This window comes from Dipteris shenzhenensis, chromosome 31 (assembly GCF_047967505.1).
Source record: "Dipteris shenzhenensis isolate YYH24624 ecotype China chromosome 31, Dip_SZ_1.0, whole genome shotgun sequence".
Classification (NCBI taxonomy): Eukaryota; Viridiplantae; Streptophyta; class Polypodiopsida; order Gleicheniales; family Dipteridaceae; genus Dipteris; species Dipteris shenzhenensis.
Genome location: NC_141626.1, coordinates 32,422,893 through 32,429,412, shown reverse-complemented (window position 1 = coordinate 32,429,412; position 6,520 = coordinate 32,422,893).

The window sequence follows — 6,520 nt, the reverse complement described above, 5'->3', positions numbered from 1 at the left end:
CCCACTACCTTGTATAACCCCAGTCAATCAAGTGTTGGTAGAGGAAGTGCCCAATGACTGGGAGGAGACGGATCTAGATCATGGACCTCACGATTACTACTCCTACGAGGAGGAAAGTGGCACCCTAATCCACTACGTCTTGCTAGAGGATCAACAGGTTCTCGTGTTCTAGACCACACCCATGAATGCAAGGGCAAGAGACCAGCATATAAGTCGGTAGAGTTAAGCAAGCAGTGTGTAATCTGAGTGTGTGAAGAGATCTTCCATTGTGCAGTAGATTGGCCTCAAGAGCTGGGAGATGCTTGCCATAGAGAGGCTAATAAGATAGTTGGGAGTCTAGAATTTCCTTGAAAAAGCAAAATGTCATTGTATTTTGAAACAATAAAAATATTGCAAACATTGTCATGGTGCTTGTAATACATGATTTTATATAGACTTGCTTTCATGTTAGTACTTAAATGTTTTAAGTAGCCCGGTGGTTGAAAGTTGACGGTTAATAATAATTAGTCTAAAGGGCACTAGCACTGTGCAAAAAGTTTTAGATAGCATGCTAGTAGTGTAGGGATAGCACGGTAGTAGTGGGGGAGTAGTGTAGGGATAACACGGTGGTAGTGCAAGATTAGTGTAGGATAAGTTATCGCCAACGCGGTGGTTGGTTGCACTAGGATATTAAAAGCCACCAGTGCAGTGGTTTGCTTCTATTATTACAAGATGAATGGATTTGTAGGATGTGTGGATTCATTATGGGAAACCAGCGCAGTGGTTGTTGTTTGGGATATACTAAAAGCAAGCATGGGATGAAATATGATGGTTAACGAAATGATAAACAGTCTAAAGGGCACTATTTTAATATAGCATTGTGCAACAAAATTTAGGATAGCACGTCAGTAGTGTAGGGATAGCACGGTAGTAGTGCAAGATTAGTGCAGCATAAGTTATCGCCAGTGCGGTGGTTGGTTGCACTAGGATATTAACAGCCGGTTTGCTTCTAACAAGATGAATGGATTTGTAGGATGTGTGGATTCATTATGGGAAACCAACGCGGTGGTTGTTGCGATATACTAAAAACAAGCATGGGATGAAATCTGACGGTTAACAAAATGATAAAAAGTCTAAAGGGCATTGGTTTAGTATAGCACTATGTAACAAATTTTAGGATAGCATAGCGGTAGTGTAGGGATAGCACCGTAGTAGTGAAGGATAAGTTATTGCCTACATGGTGGTTGGTTTGCTCTAGGATATTAATAGCCACTAGCGTGGTGGTTTGCTTCTATTATTACAAGATGAAAGGATTTGTAGGATTTGTGGACTCGTTATGGGAGACCAGTGCAGTGGTTGTTGGGATATACTAAAAACAAGCATGGGATTTACAAAAATAATTTAATAAAACTAGCATGGTGGTTGTTTGGGATATACTAAAAAGAAGCAGTCTTAAATGCAAATTCTATTTTTGTAGGATAAGTGGACATATTGTTTCCTTGCAATGAGACTACATACATTTTCTTAGTATTATCTCAGTCATCCTCGTCCACCGCTCCAAGACAGCCCAAGATGTGCTCATGTGTGTCTCAATCCAAATTGAAGACACTCTTGCTCTTCTTTCATTGTGGCACAGGTTGCATCTGGAACTTAATAGCTCTTACTAGATGAGAGTACATACATGTTTGTGGACTCTTATGTAGCAGTTCGTAATTGTGGCCTCTCTTGGATGTTTTTTTGTACTAAAAAGCTCCAACTACTACATCCCACTTCTCATAGGTTGCTCCCCAATTATCCTTACATGTTTCCTCAACCTTGTACTTAGGTTTTGTGCACTGCAATAGAAAGTATGGGTAATCTTCCTCATTCTCCCAAGAATCTGTGACAACTGTAAAGTTATCCCCCTCTTCCAGATAGTTAGTGAGGTCATCGAAACTCTCCCCAAAATGTGGTGAGTCATTTGTCACTCCATTATTTGTCACTCCATCTGAATGTAGAGGGAAAACTTGAACTCGCTCCCATGATTTCACAGTTGCAATGTTCTCACAATCGTCATGATCCCGTATGATGCATGCACTATAGAAGCAAGAAAGTTTTCTATTTTTAATCAATTGGTTGTTTGAAAAGCCCCATATGGTATGTAGACCACAAAATCCTTTAATTTTCTCGCAATCGTACCAGCTTCTCCTTTGCACTTCATCCACTTTCACTTCATGGAACACTTTGCATACTACAGTATTCTTAAGGCTTTGTTTACTATATGTTGAATGCGTGCCAGTGGAGAGGTTGGTTGTAAGCCATGTTATAGCATCGTGGGCATCATTGAGTTTTTCTTGAGGGCATTCTAATTGGTGTTTAAATTGAGCTTGCTTAATAACAACACCGCATCCATTAAGTTCACCCTTGCCATGGCTAGACCCAAAGAAATCCCACATCATGTCTAGACCAGTCAGGGATTTGAACCTTGAGATGAAGTAGAATCCACGTGCTGATTTAAATTGAGAGGTAGCACCATCTGACCACACCCAATGTTGTTTTGTATTTTTTGCATGGGGATTTTTCTTTTTCAGCTATTCCCAATGCAGTAGAAAAGCATGCTACACAAATAGGGTGTCATGTTCCCTATCATTTGAAATGTAGAAATGGTACGTGCATTGCACTGACTTGGACTCCTGTGATTCAGCAAGCAGATTGGCATCAAGTGTGGAAGAATCAAGCAAATGACTATACATGATATGCACAAGAATTGTTATCTGCCTGTAAACTAGTGAGCACTTTGTATCTCATCTTGTTCTTGAAATGAATAATTTTTTACAAAATCTATGACAGATACAATAGTGTCATGGGGAAAATCGGCAAGGCATGTCCTGAGCTCCTTATCCTTCCAGCTAGCCGTGAAATTGTGAAGCACATATTTTGGGATGGATTGAACCACGTGACCTACAAGCTTCCTGGGGTGGGTGCTCTTATATAATAGTAGCCATCTCTTTTTATTGGATCCTTTAACATTGACATTTTTAACTCTCCTCCATTTTAGTGCAACATGGTTGTCTTTCCTCATTTCATTTGGATAGACATTGAATGTCTTCTTCTTCAGCTTTAAACTACAATGCTTACATGTGCCATGAATGCATTCAATCCTATGCCACTCATGGTCTCCCTTTGGACAAACCACTGGCTCCCACAGAATCCTTAGGCTACAAAGCCTGACCTCCCTTGCAACACATGATGAGGATCCACGTGGCCTACAGGACTGCACATTCATTGGGGAGGCATGGGCATCGATCCCCATGGATCAATGCTCCAACACGACTAGATCTCAAGTTATTCATAGCTTGCTAGGCCAGGTCAAAGTCTATGTGTGTTTTGCAACAACAAACATTCTTGTCTTACGCTGGTTCAAGACAATCACATAACTAGTGATTGAGGTGAAGCAGCCACAGTTGCATGATTTTCCAACCACCGGGCTGGTTTAGTAAGATAACCATATATTGCAAAATATATTGCTACTAATTTTTGCTCAACCACGCCACTAGGCTGGACAACAACTAATGTCTATTCAACCATGCTGGTTCAAGACAATCACATAACTGGCCGTTGAGCTGAACCACCACCCTACGGTTGCATGATGTTCCAACCACCGGGCTGGTTTAGGACAATCACATTTAATCCAAGCCTGGTTTAAGAAATGAAACAAGTAAACTATCCCAAAGCTCAATCATAGACAACCACCGGTCTGGTTTAGGCACCACTGACCTGCGTTGTATCTCGCATGTGTATGATGTGCTCCTCAAACACCTTGTGTATTGTCCACTTCTTGCAAATGTCCTTTCTACTTTGAGAAACTCTCGTATTTTTGTGTCAAAATGTCGTCACTGTAGCAATGACTTCCGCACTTAGGCTGTCTCTTCTTTCCTTGCGTTCTGTTGAAGCCCATAGACTTCTTGGATTGGGATGATCGTGCATTGCGTCTACTCTACGTTCAACCGTTGGAGCCTCGTTGGTCCTTCTGATTGACAACATCTTCAACATTGTGCGCCCAAGCCATTTCTCCTTTGTTTCAAGGGACACCAACATAGCTAATGTCATCGTCTTTGCAACTAGTTGATCTAAGCTATGCACCCCTTTCACTTTCTATAGGCCATTTCTCAAGTTAGAGAGCATCGTGTCTTGGGCATGCATCTCTCAAGGTGTTGGTAGGGTTGTTGCACTACGAACTTTAGGGTGTAGGCTAAAGCTTATGAAGACTCAAGATTGGTAATCACTTGAATGGCTTGATGTTCCTGCCTCAAATGCTCCCACCAATCGTGACACTATAGCTTGTGTTCTTTGCTCTGATGGAAATGATCGAATGCGTGCATCTATAACTATTTCTTGCTGCTGCTCTGCAAGGCATCTTCTTTCTTCCCATTGTTTCTTCTGTTGCTGATTCGCTACTGTGCCAGTGCTTTCCTCAACCCGCACTCTGTTCCTTGTGCTTTGACTTGCCTTTTTGGCTTTCTTGTCTTGTAGCCTCTATCTGCTTCTCTTGCAAGCCATGGGGAGCTGCATGTTGCCATTGATGCCATGGCCACGATCAGTCTAGATTAGACCCAAAGAAGCTAGCTAGTGAGGCAAGCAAAGAATAGAAGACAATTTAACCAAAAGAAGACAATGGCAAACTAAAGTCTAAACAAGGTCATGTCGACATGCGTGTAGGTTGCAGGGCATTTGTGCTAGAGCTCTCCCTGCTACTATGCCTGTTGCCCTATCATGACGAGCTACTACGATAAAACTCGCCTCTATGGCAGGTTGCAAGTACTTAATTTTCCAAGATTTGATGGGCGGAAGGTGTGAAAATTTGAAATTCGTGAGAGTAGTGTAATTTTAGTTGTTGGTTTTTGCCCCTCCAGTGATACACATCAGTAGAATTGGATATCCCAAACAAGTGCAATGTGCCCTAAAATGCTTCAAAACACAAATAGGCCAAAGGGCACGCTATCGAGTTTGATGCTATGTATTATTAAAAGCAATGACCTTTGTCATGCTTATGAGCCATATAGCAAGAAAGTGCATGGAAAAAGAATTATAAATAGTGTTGGATTTATTAAAATACCTTTGCACATGCACAAATTGCACTTTTCCAACTTCTTCCATTTTAGGGTGAATCTAGATACCAATACCAACAACTATCAATGTTTTAAGACCTAGGAGCGTGTTTTTGACAGATGTGCATCACAGTGAGGCAAAAGCGTTGTTTAATGCAAGAACCGACCATGCAAAGCATATAAAATGGGCACAATACTTTGCACACACCTCAACCCAGGTGGTATTTATTGGCATGCAAATTGGTGCACCCATCCCATAAGTACTTGTTTAGATAACACACCTGGGAGCGCGTTTTTGATGGTTGTGCATAACACTAAGGGAAAAACAGTATATAATGTGTGCTCAACCATGCAAAGCATATCCGATGGGCACAATACTTTGCACTCACCTCAACCTAGGTGGTATTGAATTGCATGCAATGTGGCATGCCAATCCGATAAGTACTTATTCGAATAACACACGATGGATAGTGTTTTTTAACGCTTGTGTATGACACTAAGGCAAAAGCAGAGTTTAATGCTTGGTCGACCATGCATATCATATCCGATGGCCTAAATACTTCACATAGGTCTCTGTCTAGGTGATATTGATATGCATGCAAAGTGGCATGTCCATCCCATAAGTACTTGTACAGATAACACACCTAGGAGCGCTTTTATTGATGGTTGTGAATAACATTAGGAGGAAAAGGGTGTATAATACATGATTGAGCATGCAAATCATATTTGATGGACACAATACTTTGCATGCTCTCAACCTAGATGTTATTGACTTTCATGCAAAGTGGTATGCCCATTCGATAGTACTTGTTTGGATAACACACATAGGAGCATGTTTAGTGATGGATGTGCATCACATTGAGGCAAAAATGGTGTTTAATGCTTGATTGATAATGAAGAGCCTATTCGATGGACACAATACTTTGCACACACCTCAACCTAGGTGGTATTTACATGCTTGCAAAGTGGAGCACCCATCCGATAAGTACTTGTTGGAATAACACACCTAGGACCATGGTTTTATATGGTTGTGAATGACACTAAGGCAAAAATGATGTTTAATTCTTGATCGACCATTCAAAGCATATGCGATGGGCATAATACTTTGCACACACCTCAACCTAAATGATATGTACTTATGTGCAAAGTTGCACACCCATACAATAAGTCCTTGTTCGAATAACACATCTAGGATCATGGTAAAAAATAAGGAGGAAACAAGATTATGACACTGTAGGTCAATGGGTGAATCTTTCCCCATATAGAGTTATAACTATTAGCCATGCTACCACTTTTAGGGCAAATTTATCAACTTTGAGGCTCTAAAAATTAGCCCACCTTTATTTTTGGGCTAATTTATCATATTTAAAACTCTAAATATTAGCCCAACCAACTTGGAAAAGCCTCCAAATTAGCCCTTGGGCTAAAATTCGCCCCGGATTTTTTGCCTGCCT